Below are 17099 nucleotides of genomic sequence, written 5' to 3'. Positions count from 1 at the left end.
CTCTTATAAAAAAAGGGATCTCCTGAATCTTCAACCACTCACATCGCTGTTTCAGTGACGTATGTATGTCTGCCTTACATATTATATCATATATAACACATACTTGGCTTACCTGCACTTATATTAGGCTCCTGTGGTAAGTGATGAGCAGAACCTGCCTCCTGCCTTGCAGTCTCTCAAAGATGCCTCCACGGTAGTAAATCAGCAACGTTTATAGGATGAAGCCTCACCGCGTCGGCCAATCGGGTAACACATTTAGACACACCCCCAGCACACCCCTAGCACTACCCCCTGTTCTATCTCTACGCGACTCCCGGATACTGCAGCTAAAGGAGATGATTGCTTCGGACAATACCAAAAGGGATCAGTGAAGGGGTGGTCAGTGTTGGGAGGTTACATGCATCTAAAGGGAATGGAGACTATTTTTGGGACACATTTACCAAAAGGAGGATAAAGGCCCCCTCCTGGTTTTTAAACGCCCCTCCTGACGTTTGAAAAGACCGGCTCAAACTGGTCAGACTGGTTACGGGATGAAAGGGCAGTGTGGTAAATAAGAGGAAGGGGAGCGGTAGGCTCTTCATGTTATAGACTATATTAGACGGTCGAAGAGAGTAAAGATCGTATAGGGGGGGGGGGGGCTCTGAGGCAAGGGAGTGAAGCTAGAATGTTCAAGTAAACACTCAGGTATGCCCCGACTAAGCAGATAAACACACAGGAATGTCCTGAACAAAAAGAAGGCAAATCACAAGGTGTTCTACAAACAAGCCTGTATGATCTTGTATGTTTAAGTGTTTATGAGCTGGTTTACAGATAGTACAGTATATATAGACATGTTTATAATACACAGGGTGAAAAACACCATAGTATCACCACCATCTGTATCAAGGATTTAGTGTACACAATATTTACATATTATGAAGGTTTTACGCACAAAGAAACAAAAGACAATAATGGTATAAAGTGAAAAACAGTCTAACTTTTCAATAGAACATCCTGGTTTCCAGTGGTATTGTATTTGTTGGACACGCTCTTGGAATAAGCATTAAAAGTAAATTTTATTGCGAATTATGATGTATAATTGATTACAATAAAGAAGTATCTCTATATTGTTGCTATTAATATTTTTATTATTATTTGATTGATATAGAGTCATAATATTTCTTAGTGCTGCACAATGGACATAACATAGAAACAGAAGGGTCCTGCTCAAGCGAGCTTACAATCTAGAAATATACAGTAAATACATAATTGCCTGGATATGGTGTATGGTACTTGGGTATGGTATAGGGTAACAGGTAAGCCCATTTCCTCCTCTGTACTGACTGCGGCCAGAAATATGATAAAGAAAAAGCCTGCGTTAGTAAGTACTCTGAAACGCACTCTTTCATATCATCTGCGACTTGAAGCTTAACAGGTTAAAACCACCTCGCTTCTCCTACGAGCTGGCAGCATAAATACATGGAATTTGCATTTTGTAACGGTCACGAGTAGTACCCCACTTCCAGCGGCCATAGAAACATGGAATTTAAAATCATAGAAATACCAGTTTGCATATCTAGTCCACATGGAGATTTGCAAACAAAAAAAGAATAGGTGACCTTGAAACAAAAGGGATGATATTACTCCTTTTTGGAAGGTGATTGGAATATTTTAGATGTACGCAGGCAGAGTTATTGCTACCACTGAATTATTACATTACATTTTATTGAAAGAATAAATTCAGATTACCCTGTACTGAAATGATGACTGATGATAAAGTAGTTTCCTTTAAACTAGTTTCCTTTTCCTTGCGTTTCTTTAATAGAGCTTATACCCATCTGTGTTTAACAAGAATATACATTAATATAAAAGGGCTCTAGCATTCCACATGTCAATTTTGAGATGTTTTTACGTGTGTTTTCATGTTCATCCTGCGTAGTCAGCACACTGGTATGTTGATCTTTGTCCCTGGATATAATAGGATCCCAAAGCAGCCAAACCATTATATATTGAAAAGTCTTCTTTAGATTTTTTGTCACACATTCAGATCTCAGAATGTTTGGCAACAAAATTATACTCAAAACGATGGCTCAAAAAATATAATAAATAACTGCAGGATTCCAAAAGGTAATCCAACTCTATTGATAACTAGAAACTTGTCTAGAACTTAGCTTTTATTAGTATCCAATAAAAAAAGAAAAGGGATTCAAAATAAAACATTGGCCTCTTGAATTGTAGGGAGCTATGCAGACATTGCATTAATAATGAGAATGTGGTGATAACATTACACTCCTGCAACTATATTAAATACCAAATTCCCTTAATATAAATGTTTGTAAAGGCGCTGGAAGTTCCTTTTTACTGCACAGACTTAGGTTGCTTCAGGCAATGCAATATTCGGGGGGGGGGGGGTGGAGATCTAAAAAAAACTAATTAAATTGGTGCATTCCCCCATAAAATAGTATATATCTTTAAAAACATATATTAATATTTATTTTATGAATTAGAATTGCCACTGTTATATTGTTACAGTTGCAGATTTTATAAAACAGCTAATCATAAACATGGTGAGTGTGGGGAGGTATTCGCTGCTGAGAATTTTATAGCCATTTGGCAGTCCATGCCTTTCCCACGTTTGCTGGGACATAATGATTATCTAGCAACCAGGGGTTCTTTTTCGTCTCCTAGCGTCAGAGACAACAAAGGAATCCGAGAGAAAAAACATCTTTAAGAATTTAGACTTGTGGCTCTGGCAGCTACACTATAATTGTAGTTAATTATGTTACAAGATTAAGTTTTTATTGTGCTGTTTGATTTGATTAGCAATGTTTACAAATTTCCTTTCTTATGTAATTGATGCAAAATCATGTCTTGTTTGCTTGGGGTATTTAAATGACGTGTACCATTGAGTAATCAAATGTTTTCAAATGGTTTTTTTTTTTTTAAAACATACTCAAATCTAGGACCTAAATCTAATTTTTTACTGGAAGAAAAACTATGCTATGTTAAAGACATTGTAATATAGCTTAGCTTTAAAGAAAAAGGCAAAAGACTTGCAGGGTCAAACAGGCTGGAGTTAACCTCTTCCTATACTACACTGCTGTGATTATATTGATTTTAGATATACCTACTTGAATGCAGGTGATTGAATTAAGTATATTTAAATAGTGTATTGAATTAAGTGTATTTAAATACCGTATTTTTCGCTCCATAAGACGCAGTTTTTTTCCTCCCAAAGTAGGATGAAAAATCAGCCGCGTCTTATGGAGCGAAGATGCAGGCAGGGAGGGGGGGGGGGCAACGATATACCGTATTGGCTCGAATATAGGCCGCACTTTTTTCCCCCACTTTAAGACTTTAAAGTGGGGGTGCGGCCTATATTCGGGGTCTAGCGCCCGACGCCCGGGACATGCAGTCCCGGGCGCCGGGCAGGCAGCGGGGTTAGGATACAGATCCCCCGCAGCGGTGCAGGGGACCTGCATCCTACTCCCCGATACGCTCAGACAGCCTCCCCTGCCAGCACTTCCCACGGGGGGGGGTGCCGGCACGGGAGGTTGTCTAAGCGCATCGTGCGGATGCGTTTTACCTCTGCACCCCCCGCGGACTTACCGGAGCAGACTCCCGGGTGTCTTGCGGGGTCGGCGGGGGACGTCTACGCAATACAACTTCCGGTGCCGGATGTGCCGCACCGGAAGTTGTATTGCGTAGATGTCCCCCGCCGGCCCCGCAAGACACCCGGGAGTCTGCTCCGGTAAGTTGGGGAGGGGGGGCAGAGGGGGACAGTGGCAGCGTATCTCGGGGAGGGAGGACAGTGGCAGCGTATCTCGGGGAGGGAGGACAGTGGCAGCGTATCTCGGGGAGGGAGGACAGTGGCAGCGTATCTCGGGGAGGGAGGACAGTGGCAGCGTATCTCGGGGAGGGAGGACAGTGGTAGCATATCTCGGGGGGCGGGGGGGGGCAGAGTGGCAGTATGTTTTTTGGTGCTTTTTTAAAGAAAAAAACTTTTTCTTTAAAAAAGCACCAAACTTTTAGGGTGCGGCCTATATACGGGGGCGGCCTATATCCGAGCCAATACGGTACTCACCAAAAGTGTCCCGGACAGTCTCTGTCTCGCTTCGCCGTCCAGGGGAGGTCTTCATCTGGAGACCGCCGCCTCTGTCGCCGCCTCTCCTCTTCTCTGGTCCGTTGCGACGGCTAAGGGCGGACTGGATGGAGAGGACGGGGGGATTTGACGCAAGCGCCGTGTCACGTATGGCGCCGGCGCATGCGCAGTACGGCGCTTGTAGTCCAACTACACTTCCCATCATGTCTGACCAGCTTTTTTCTGTGCAGGCATGACGGGAGGATGATGTCCTTTTTTTATAGCCCATTTTTTAGCTCAAAATATTTTTTCCTTTTTTTTCTCCTCTAAAATCTAGGTGCGTCTTATCAGCAGGTGCGTCTTATAGAGCGAAAAATACGGTAAGTCAAGATTTCCGGCATGAGGGCCGGCATGAGAGCCGTTTGGTTAACACATAGAATCTTTATGATGGGCCATTAAATTGTTAATATTTCAAGAGTTCCGGGTCAATTAGAAAGTTTTGATGTATGCCTCTTGGAGATGAGTAGTTTTATTATTATTAATAATAATAGACTGGATCATAAGGGTATAGATTTGTGTTCTTTTAAGCCATACAAAGAAAAAAAGAAAACCTGGTAAGGATGATACTTTTTCATTGGCTAACTGAAGTTTCAAAGATTGTATATACGCTAGAAAATGTCTAGCTGTAACATAATTTCAAAAGGGTCTTCTAATGATCAATTATTCTTTTAAACTTAAACTTGGATTAGTGAACACAACGTACTATTGGAACACAGGAGTGATGAGAGTGATAAAGGTCTTCCGTACCACTGTGAAGATACTCCATTAAAAATCAGCCATTTTCCAGCTACAATAGTCATTTACAATATTAACAATGCCTACATTGTATTTCTGACCCACTTCATGTTTTTGTAAGGACAAAATGTGCTTTTCTTTCAAAACCAAGTGCATTTCTAAGTGAACCCAAATGTTTGAAAGGACAATAGAGACAGTCAGTGGATTGTTTATCTCTTTTACCCTACTGAGACAATCTATGCAAATCTTATCTTAAATGCATTTCTGTATACATTATACATAGACGCATAAGGTAAACATAGCGCCTCATTCCAATATTTAGCCTTTTTCGCATTTTACATACAATAATTGGCCTTATCTGTAGACTCAGCACATGTTTGTTTAGATTTAGGAAGCCTGAAAATGTGAAATAGTGTGCTGAAATGGGGCATTGCTGTTACTTCTATATAAATACATACATTTAAGAACAGAAGTTTGCGGTATAATAAAGGAAATATATACAGTAAGTACAGTTGACATTACGATCAGGGCATTTGGGAACAAAAGGTATGAGGAAACAGTACTTAAAAATTAAAGAACATCTGTAGTTTTAAAGTTAGCTAATTCATTTTAACCATTGTTGTATGTTTAATATGTGTAATTGATTACAATTTAAATGATGTTTGAAACCAATGTGTACATTTTTTTTATAGTAAGAAAATAAAAATATATTGCATAAAAATCTAATAAGTGCAAATGATTATTTGGTTTATTATTCCACTTTATAAAAAACTTATCTTTTGGTGTTGATTAGGGGAACATTTGTATTGAATTAAAATGTCTTCTCCACCTTTACCACTTAGATTTCAACTTATTTTCTTTTGCTGTGAAATTTGTTACATGACTGATTTACTGTAAATACCAAAATACTTGATCTTAACAAGGATCGTTTTTTTTCTAGTTTTGATCGACGGCCTCGTAATTAGCCAGTAGGCAGGTAAAAATGAAAAAAATCCGTTGCCTTTGCCCTAGTTCACTGTTTGCTACAAAATGATTAAAGCATGTGTCAAGAAAGTCCTCAATTCTTCATGATTCTATTAATATTATTATTTGTTGATTTATATAGTGCTATCATATTCCACAGCGTTGTACAATTTGTGAGCAGGACACAAAAAGAAAAGTAGCAGTAGAATCTCCTCTGTCTTTGCTCTTGCACTTAGTATTCTAGCATGAGGCTGCCATTGTTGTCAGTCGTGATATTTTGGGTGGTTTTTCCTTGCCATGATTCTTTATGGCAATGCTGATGAAGTCCATCCCTTGATTGACTTTCATTAATCAGGCTGTATGATCAGGAACATGTTTGTCTAGTTGACTGGGCCAAGATAGCAGAGGAAGATCATATACAATTGACTAATATTACAACATAGAAACATAGAATTTGATGGCACATAAGAACCATTTGGCCCATGTAGTCTGCCTGCCGCCTAGAGATTCAGACCTTAATCAGTCCTTGGTCTTGTCTTAGAGTATAACATAATATTTGCAAAAACTAGAATTATTTTAAAAGAAGAAAACAGTATTTTTGTATTTTCAACATATTTTTAATCTGATACTAGTAATAAATACATTTTGACCTGTTCCTTGCCCTCGGGATAGTAAGCAGAAAGATTACTATTTTATTAATTTCTTTATTTTTATAAATAAAACCTGGAACCCGATGGCTGAATATGGATGCAAAAATATGGCTAGGTGACAAAAAAAAACCATGTGGAATGTAAATTCACTGTTGTTCTTGGAGATGTTGACCAGAGACATAGAGAGTTGCTTAAGTGATGTGAAAGAATGCATTTTAAATAAAAAGTACAAAGATACACTTTTTTATTAGGATCACTAAAACATTGCTACCATAGACTTCATGTAAAGGGTAGAAATATATGCTTTCTGTTTTAATTACTAAAGTACTGGTTAACTGTGTAACTTACATTTTTGAGGCTGGTAACCTTTTACCTAGAGCTAGTGTTGGGATGAGTCACTTTCCAAACATGCTTATTAGCAAAATTACAGTGGTTACACGTTCTTAATTTAAACCTGATTTGCCACTTTTCTCAAATATTACATTTTGCAGTTCTATATGCTAAATTAACTCACAACCTACACATAAAAGGACTAGTAATATATATATATTGTTTTTATTTATGTGTATGCAACTTCAATCAGACATCGTAACCTTCTGTTCACATGATATGATTACCCCATCACATTATTCAGTGGCACATTTTTGGCCTATGCCCATTTGGGGATTAGGTACCAGGGGTAGATTGCCTAATGGGAAATAGGGCTATCTGGTGCAGTTAGGGTTGCACCATTTGTCAAATTCCTGGACACTCTTTGAGGGGTTGCACCTGGGATGTGACCTGGCAAGTTTCATCAGTAAAACATTTAATGTGACAGAGAAAAAGGAGAGGAAAGTGGATAGACAAGAAAGAAAAATGAGAAAAGAAATAGGAGATGAAAGAGAAAGGAGAGGAATGTGACAGAAGAGAAAAGAGAAGACAGAGAAAAGAGAGGAGGGAGAAAATAAATTAGGAAGAAAGAAATGAGATGAGAGAGAGAGACAGTTGCAGAGAGAGAAAAGAGGAGAAAGGGGAGGATAAGAAGAGAAGAGCATAAAAGAGGATAGAAATGATGGTGAACATAGGAGAAAGATAGGGCAGAAAGGAGAGAAAAATCAGTGAGAAAAGAGAATAGACAGTCTGCAAAATCTCCATCACAGACACAACACGTCAGCTCTCTCCCCTACTCATGCCAAATGTTGTCCCTCCCTTCACACGCATCACAAATTTGTTTAAGGGTCCTGCTTAGTGTGGAAATCTACTGTTTTAAGTTGTCCAAAGGCTGCCCTGTCCCCTCCCCAGCAGAATGCGAAGTTACATGGCCACCAGCTCAGTATTTTCCTGGATACAAAGAGATAAATCTGGGACCCAGGACCTTTATATTTCTCCCCAGGATTGTCCAGGTGGGCAGGTGGCAACCCAACGTGCACCACTTTTCAATGAACTGGTTGAAGAGATATCCCTTGCAACATTTACACTCTGACAGGCTGCGCATATCTACACATCCTTCTGAAGCAGAGCTCTGGATTTGAAGTCATGTCGTGGTATTCAGCACAGACGTGTGCATGTGCTGGGCCAGAAACAGACCCTCCTCCACTTAGGTCAAAGAGTTTTAGGCTAGAGATCACAAGAAATACACCACTGATTTTTTCTTTACAATTCTACCCTTATATCATATGTTTCAGGGTGTCCTTGTAACGGATGAAGGCAGTGGTGGTGCTACTGTATAAATGCATTAAGTAGCCACAGCTGCTAAGGTTTGTGTAGTCGAGCCTACACTGCTATAAGCTTCTTTTTATAAGCAACTGCCTGCACTGCCTGCTGGCTGTCCATTTCATCTCTAGAATCCAAAAAGCTTTTTTAAAATATTTTTTTAATGGCTTTCTATCGTCTCCTCTGTTAAACGGTGGAGTGACTTCTAATCTCACAAATCTTAAGGAGGAAAGGGACCCATGTCCCACGTCTTTGTAGTGCACTGCCATTGCATTTAACCTTTCACGATCTGTACCCAGAATAGATTCTATATTACGTATTGCTGACCTATGTTGGTAGAACTTTGCTCATGAGCACATGACCATGCATACAACATATACAACATACTCCGTTGGACAGAAGATAAACTGTTTAATGTGAATTATTCTTCCATTTTATTGAAGTTTTATCCTTCTTTTGGAGCTCCTCTGTTGTATATACCCATTTTAGAAGATTACATTTTATTTTGGAAAGGGATTTCTGAAAACCTGTCTACATACAGATCCAGGGACATATGTGAATATGCTTCAATTGAGATATTCCAGATACTGCACGAAACTATAATAAGCTAAGTAAACCTGGTGTTTTTCTACATACTTGCTCTTTATTGTTGATACTCTGTTTCTCTATTTGTTTTAATTGATAGGTTGCCAGTGTACAGTATAATAAAATACTCCCAACAGTTCACACTTGTCTTGAATTGATGTTATTCCTTATACAGTTTACCGTATCTGTTGGTGAAGAGTGGATTTAAAAATAGATTTTTATGGATGTGTGTAAATGCATGTAAAAACATCAATTAATGCAGTCTGTTGGATCTCCATGTAGTTTATGGCCACCACTGCCACCTCTTCTTCTGAAACAGTCCTACTGGGCCAAGTCTGCCACTGATACAGCCTGCCTGTGCCCCAAAACAGCCTGCCTGTGCCTCCTCTGCCGCTGAAACAGTCTCTAGAAAAACCCTAGAAAAAAATGCCAGAGGAGGCCCCTGCCAGCGACCAATAGAGTCGCTCGTACGGATGTTTAACTCTTGGAGCCTCCCCAGGCCAAGTTTCCACTTCAGGAGTTAAAGGTCCGTATAAGCAACTCTATTGGTCATCAGCAATGAGCTCCTCTGGCATCAACCAATGACTAAGCTGCTCCGAGGTTTCCCTTTGTCCAGGCCAAGTTGCTCAGAGTGGTTGTCTCAGACTCTATTGGTCACCGGCAAGAGACTCCTCTGGCATCAACCAATGAAGGACAGGTTTCATTTTTATATGTAGACAATTAAGCCAAGTAATTGATTGCTGTACTACAGCATGTTTTTAGACAACATAACTGAAGGTGGCTACAAAAGTATATCTTGGCAACACACAAAAAAAATAATTTCTAACATCCTTGTACATGCCAACAGAAGGTAGCAGGATGTTGAACAGTTGCTGTGGAGCTGGGATCCAGATACGGGATCCAGATACACCGATGCGGAATGGTCTCAGGAACTAATGACAAGAAATTATCTTATTAAAAGATACAGAAGAAACCAGGTATGTGATTTTCCCAAAATATAGGCCCCCTTTTTCAGTGTTGAAGACACTAGGGGAATTTAACTTGTGGTTAAAAGGAAAATATACCCCCTACCCAATAATATAGTTGTGAACACGATCAAATGCTCTAGTGTTCCCATGGCACGTTGTGTTTGCTGATCCAAGTTTAAATTTAAAAGGCTAATTGATCATTAGAAATCCTTTTGCAATTATGTTACAGCCAGACATTTCCCTGTTTTCCATGAAAACAGCTGAGTGACCCCAAACTTTTAGTAGTAAAGGGACAGTCCCTCTTTCAAATCCAATTACAATAAAATTTAAATTAAAAACATAACATTTCTTTTAAATATTTCCCCATGTACATAGATCAGGCCACTGAATCAAAAATCTTGCTAAAGCCTTGCCCCTTAATATGCCTGTTTTATACACTACGTATGGGTAGAGATTAAGGCTAATTGCTAATGATGAGCCATGTTAATTCAACTTGGCGATTGCAAGCTAGTGGTCTAATGTGCAACGGCAAGAGGTTGTGATTTAATAATGTTAATAGTACATTGTCACTGGCTGGCACGTCTGTGAGGTTAATAGAATTAACACATCCATAGTCAAATGTATACATATAGGAGGGGTCTGGAATCCATTGGAAGGTCCAATGAGTCTGGTCTCAGTTCTCAGCCCTGGAAATTGGAGATGCTAACGAGGAAGGATGTGATGGATTAGTACTTGAATGTTATAAAAGAATCAAAGAACGTTTGAACGTCGAGTTGTGGATGTTATTTCAAAATCCATAACTTGCTAATTATGGAAAGATAGGGTATGATATCACATGAATTAAGTTACATTGGGGCATATAAAGATGATTGCTTAAAAAACAGTTTTATTTGGGACATTCCTGCCTCTATAAATAATACACAATCTTTGTATGATGTCATAAATGCAGAAGGAGGTCATAGCCATGTAGAGTGATCTGTAAAGAATGGTACCTGTAGTTATACAAGGCGAAGGAAACAATACCAAAAAATATAGGTGTTTCTCAAATTTATTATGATTTTATGATGTTCCATGGATACACTTGGCCAGGGCTCTGTTCATCCTTCAGGCCATCCAGTCTGGAGTGACAAAGGAAAAGCCAGAAAGACGCTGGCTGCCTGATGCAGAGGATGTGCAAGATGCAGAGATGTTAGATGCAGAGGACATGTCACATGTAAAATAAAGAGTCCTCTGCGGTGTCCAAAACTAATGAAATCTCCTGCAAGCAGAGATTTGGTGTTGATGGCTGGTATGGGGGAGTTAAACGGCGGCTCTCTATCTCCTCCTACTCAATGTTCTGAAAGAATGGATCCCGCCTAATACATCCTGCGATCCAGAGGTGATACTGACGATCTTTTCTCAAAAGATGCTTCAAGATGTTATCAGCTTCTTCAGAGAGCTCTTTGATATACCAAGGAGTTTCATCTACAATGGAACAGGATAGATAAAATGGTAAAGCCCCGCTAAGCATCTGGAATAGAATCACCCTAAAGGACCACCAGTCCACAGCAACATTGTATGCTTTGTTCAGATGTATTTCCGGGACAATGTATAGGAACGTTCCACATTCTCCTTCTTTCACTTTCTGCTGTTTCAAAAACGCCTTCTGTAACAAGACCAAAATCGCAGATCTTCGCATGGCCCTCTCCGAATCTGACGTAGTGTGCGTCCCTCAACTGCCCACCGATGTCAGTGGGACATCCTACCCACATTTCGCAAGGGTGGGCTCCAGGTAGCCGGACCCAGAGAGTTCCCAGGTATCCAATGTTTCTAGGGTAAGATGTATAAGAAAGTTATATGTCTCCCTCCAACCGGCTTAAAGTCAATCAAGGGAGCAGGAGGTCTGTTAATGTAGTATCATTTACACCACGCCCACCGCCTTCTGCGCTCGCTGCACCGGAAGGACAGGACACAGAGGAAGAAGAGGAAGAACGAAGAGGAGGAGGAAAAGTGACAGTTACAGAGAAAAGGTAGGAAAACATTCAGTAAGTGAATGAGAGTGATGGATGTTATGCTGTAGTTTATGCTGAATGTTTGTGAATGAGTGTGTGATAAAATGGATGTGTGTGGGGGGTTATCATGGCATAGGGAGGCGGTAATCACATTCCTATCATGCTCAGGTACCAGCATGTACTGTTAGCAGTCACACTCTTATCATGCTAAGTCAGCCAGGTTTCAGCTGAATGCTGAATTTTCGGTTTCGGTCCAGAATTTTCATTTCGGTGTATCTGTACTATATACTAAGCCAGACACTGACGTGGTAGGCTTACACCACATCAATGTTTGGCTTAGTATATAGTGATAGGGGTTATGCTGCATTATTGTCAATGTCTGTCTCAATGTATAGTGATAGGGATTACTTTGTACCCCCATCAATGTCTGCCTCAGTAAATAGTGATAGGTGTTATGCTGTACCCCTGTCAATGTTTGCCTCAGTATATAGTGATAGGTGTTATGCTGTACCACTGTCAGTGAGTGCCTCAGTATATAGTGGTAGGTGTTATGCTGTACCACCGTCATGGGCGTAGGAACCGGGGGGGACGGGGGGGACAGATCCCCCCAGTTACTCCTGCGGGGGGGACCGATAATGAAGAAATCCCCCCCCAGGGCCGTAGGAACCCCCCCAATAGAAATGCCGCAAATGCAGCCCGCGAGACCTCGAAGTGCGGCCCGTGTAAGATCGGCAGCCAGGGCATCCGATCTTACGCGGTCTCGCACCTCAAGCCCTGCTACAACAAGAGCCCCGCTACTTACCTGTGGGAGGGTCTTCTGTACTGCACAGAGGAAGCGGAACCCAGCAGAGTTCACGTGACGTCACATCATATCCTGCTTCCTCTGTGCAGTAGCAGAGAATGCAGAGGGAGGCCGCGCCCCCTGCTGAAGTCTGTGAGTGGCATCAAGGAGCTGCAGTAGGACAACAGCAATCACAGTCCCATCATGCCTAGGTTCCAGCATTTACTGGTTGGATGTGTAAGTGCTGGAACCTAGGCATGATGGGACTGTGATTGCTGTTAGCAATCACACTCTTATCATGCCAAGTCAGCCAGTACATGCTGAAACCTAGCTAGCTGCCCCCCTTGTGTATTGATGCTGCCAGCAATATGGGGTCTGCACATCACTTACAGCCACCCTGTACCAGCATGTACTGGCTGCCTGGGTATGATAGGAGTGTGATTGCTGTTAGCAATCACACTCCTATCATGCCAAGTCATATTGCTATTTTTTTTGTGTCCAATTGTGGTGTGTTGCTTTAATTAAAAATGTGAGTTTTTATTATTATTTTAAAAGGTGGGGGGTTATTTTCGGTTTTGGCTAAGTGAACCGTGAATGTTTTGGTCCAGAATTTTCATTTTGGTGCATCCCTAGATTAAATAGAACTATTTCATTTTTAATTATCCTGAGTCCTGAATTTGTAGTCACAAAACTTTCTGGGCCCAGAAATCAGTGAGAGGAAAAGTAAAGGTTTTGTGGCTTCCTTTTTAGGGGTTCCTACGCCCATGACCACCGTCAATGTTTGCTTCAGTATATAATGATAACAGTTATGTTGTGCCCCCGTCAATGTTTGCCTAATGATAGAAGCTATGCAGTTTTAAAGTGTGTGTGGGGTGCCAAATACAGGATCCGCCCCAGGTGCCAAATACTCTAGGTACGCCCCTGGGTACAAGCTGGAATAAAGCTGGCTGACGCACACTGGAGGCAGGGCCTAATTAAGAGCATCATGGGCGTGGTGCTGAGGAGTTTTTGGTGGCCATTTTATGGAAATAAATAAAATAGACAGAATCTTAACTCCTCAGCATCCATGTGTACTGGATAAAGATGACATTAATGCACTGCAGATAATACAAGATCGAATCTTATGTGATAGGATTGGGAGTACATCCATACACTTAAAAAAGTCATCATACACGGGACGCCTGAAGCCACAATTTACTGCCACTAATCCCTTTTAATAAAATATGCAGATTGAAACAGTAAATAACACAAAAACTTTACTTTTCCTCCCAATGATTTTTGGGCCTAGAAAGTTTTGTCCTCTGACGTGACTACACCCTTGTGTATTGATGCCTCCACCCCCTTTTGTAGAGGTTAATGTAATGCCTCCCATACCCATGTGTATTGTAAACAGTCACCCCCCCCTTTTTGTACTGATTTATGTTATGCCCCAACCACCCTGTTGTGTACTTATAACCCTCAACCGCCCCCTTTTTGTATTATTTAATTGGTGCCCCAAGGCAGCCCCCCTTTGAATATGGGTCCCCTTCCACCTATCACCCTAAGTATTTTTTTTTAAAATACGTACTTTTTTGCTGGCTTCCTTCCCCCGCAGACCACTCTCTTCCGACATGCTCTTCTCCCCATCACAAGGAACTCTTGAAGAGCCTCACTGAGGCACTGGGGGGCATAGTGTCTTCATGCCAACTGCTTCAAAATCATCAAGCGGTCGGCGGAGGCGGCCATATAACTGCCGCAATGGCATCTCTGGTTAATCTCAGGAAATCTCCCAGTTTCACAGCTCACCTCGAAGTCCGGCGGGCTGCATGTGGCCCGAGGGCCGCACGTTGGATGCCCCCGGCATATGGGGTGATTCTGCAGAAATCCCCCATGCATTTGCAAATCCTTTTGGCTGTCATATGCATTAACCCCTTAAGGGCAATGGGTGGTCTGTAAGCCTATTAAAAACAATGCATTTGAGCCCATACATGTACGGGCTTTGTCATTAAGGGGTTAAAGTGCATATCATGCCTGGAGTGTCCCTTTAAAATAAATATGTACAAACAGACCGCAAGGTATAAAACCAAAAATGTAACAGTTCCCCATTAGTATAGGTTAATCAGGAAGAGGAGCAGTGCTTCTGCTATGCCAAATCTTGCCACATGGTGGCTCTCCGGTCAATGTTGCATTGTTTCCTACCTCAAGTAAGCACAGAAACATCAATCAGATTTAGATTACTTGAGTTTAAAGATTATACAACATTGCCTTTATAAAGAAAGCAGAGTTGTTCGCCTAGTGCACACTTGACAAATGCAATGGTGAGCCAGAAAAGCCACTGTGCAACATCATTTAGAATGTGCAAAACACAGAACAGATTTTAGCTTTGCATGTTAATGCAATAAACTCCTTTAGTTCCCTTAGGACGTACAGTACATCCTTAGAACCCCATTAGGAAATACAGATATGTCCTGACCTGTTGCAGCGACAGGCGGCAGCGACACGCAAAATTGATTGGGAGTCCAGTGATGTCACCATGACATCACTGGCATAAACACGGTATGAGAGGTACCCAAAGGCATCTCAAGGCATACTATACTGGGAGCAGTGCAAAAAACAAAAATAAGAAATATTAAAATAAAATAGAAAACATTTTTGTTCTAAAAAAGAGCCCCTTTCACTATAAGTATGTATATATCTGGAGAATCCGGAGATGTTGCTGAACATAAATTGGGTCATTCAGCTGTGGCATTTACAGTATAGAAGAAAATTTAAGCAAGATTTTTTTCTATAGGTACAGGTATTTGTTATCCATTATCACTAATAATTATTATGTTTTGTGTATTTCTATGATTTTAAAAATGAAAATATGTAGTTATGAAAGACATATCACACGAGGAAGTTAAAAAGGGAGATCATTTTCTTTGAAAATGTATCTCAACTGATGACTTCTAGGGTTTTATCTGTTTCTAATCTAAATTTACCCCTTTCCTCTGGCTAAAAATCCCAATACTGGGATCAATGTACAAAATGCAAAGCATGGATTGTACTCTTTAATAATGGGTTAAAAGACGCTCCAGCAATCAAATGTACTTTAATGCATATGATAGCTGAGGGGCCCCTTTGAACATGTTTTCTTTTATTCTGCAGAATCCCCTCACATGCATTTGCCCCTTTCCCCACCCCAAGCTATTTAACATGCAGGAGATGTGTTCGGTAGAACACAATCACATCCTCAGGCATGTGATATACTTGCCACCAGTCATCTCCAGCTCTCCCTAGTCAAGTGCGCTGGCCATAAGGCTCTCCCACTAATCAGCAGTATGAAACCTAGCTGCTATATAATGTAAGTATTATTTTTCTTTTTTTGTAGGTTAAGTAAATGCAAAGTACTTTCACGTGCATTCATCATTCACGGAGCTCCCTGGTAGACTGGAGGGTCCCTTTAACACCCTTACTCCACTTCTGTTTAGATACGCATACTGTACATCCCAGAACATTATGCCAAATAGATCAGTTCATTCTCTAGTCTCACCCCTGAATGAATCCATGTGGTTGTACGTACTAAGCATATCTGTGTATGTGTAAAAACTCAAGGACTGAAGCAGCTTCCATGCCAATATAAAGATGTAAAGGTCACTGCCTAATCTTAAAGCACCCTGTTCAGATTTGCTAAATTGTTACAGTTAATAACTCTTGTCCTTAACCCCCTTGTGACACAGGATGCACTGTTCCATCATTTCAAACATGCTCTAGATGACTGAGGACATAATAGTACGACCTATGGTGTTTACACCGGCAGGGAAACTACATGAGAGGTCAGGGTGTCATTCCACAACCTTGTGTCTCAGGAGTCAGCATCGCTATAGATTGTAAACTCATTTGAGCAGGACCCTCCTCAACTGTTGTTTCTGTATGTCATCTTTTTATATTACCGTATTGGCTTGAGTATAGGCCGCACCCTAATAGTTAGGTGCTTTTTAAAGAAAATTTTTAATTTGTAATAGATATGCTGCCACTCTACCCTCCCCCGAGATATGCTGCCACTCTGTCCCCCCGAGATATGCTGCCACTCTGCCCCCCCCCCCGAGATATGCTGCCACTCTGCCACTGGCTGCAGCGATGCAAGCGTAAACAACCTCCGCTGCCGGCACATCTGCACGTTGTGCTTTAACAATCTCCCTTGCAGGGACCCCCCCCCCGTGGGAATTCCCGGCAAGGGAGATTGTTAAAGCACAACAAGCAGACGTGCCGGCAGCGGAGGTTGTTTACGCGCATCGCCGCAGCCGGTGAACGTCTGCGCGATGTGCTTAGACAATCTCCCGTGCCGGCACTCCCCCCCGTGGAAAGTGCTGGCAGGGGAGGCTGTCTCAGCATATCGGAAAGTAGGATGCAGGTCCCCTGCAGCGCTGCGGGGGATCTGTATTCTAACCCTGCTGCCTCCCCGGCGTCCGGAACTGCATGTCCCGGGCGTCGGGCGAAACAAATTGCGCTAAACCCCGAATATAAGTCGCACCCCGAAAAAGTGCGCCTATATTCGGGCAAATACGTTAAATACACATGCGGAATCTGATGATACTATATAAAACTATAAATAATAAAAATTGCTAACTTCCTGCTGACTAGTGCTGGTTACAG

Source organism: Sceloporus occidentalis, unplaced genomic scaffold (assembly GCF_023333645.1).
Source record: "Sceloporus occidentalis isolate IW3139 unplaced genomic scaffold, rSceOcc1.0.p SCAF_40, whole genome shotgun sequence".
Classification (NCBI taxonomy): Eukaryota; Metazoa; Chordata; class Lepidosauria; order Squamata; family Phrynosomatidae; genus Sceloporus; species Sceloporus occidentalis.
The sequence above is the reverse complement of the archived record's forward strand: the minus strand, read 5'-3'. Positions refer to the sequence as shown.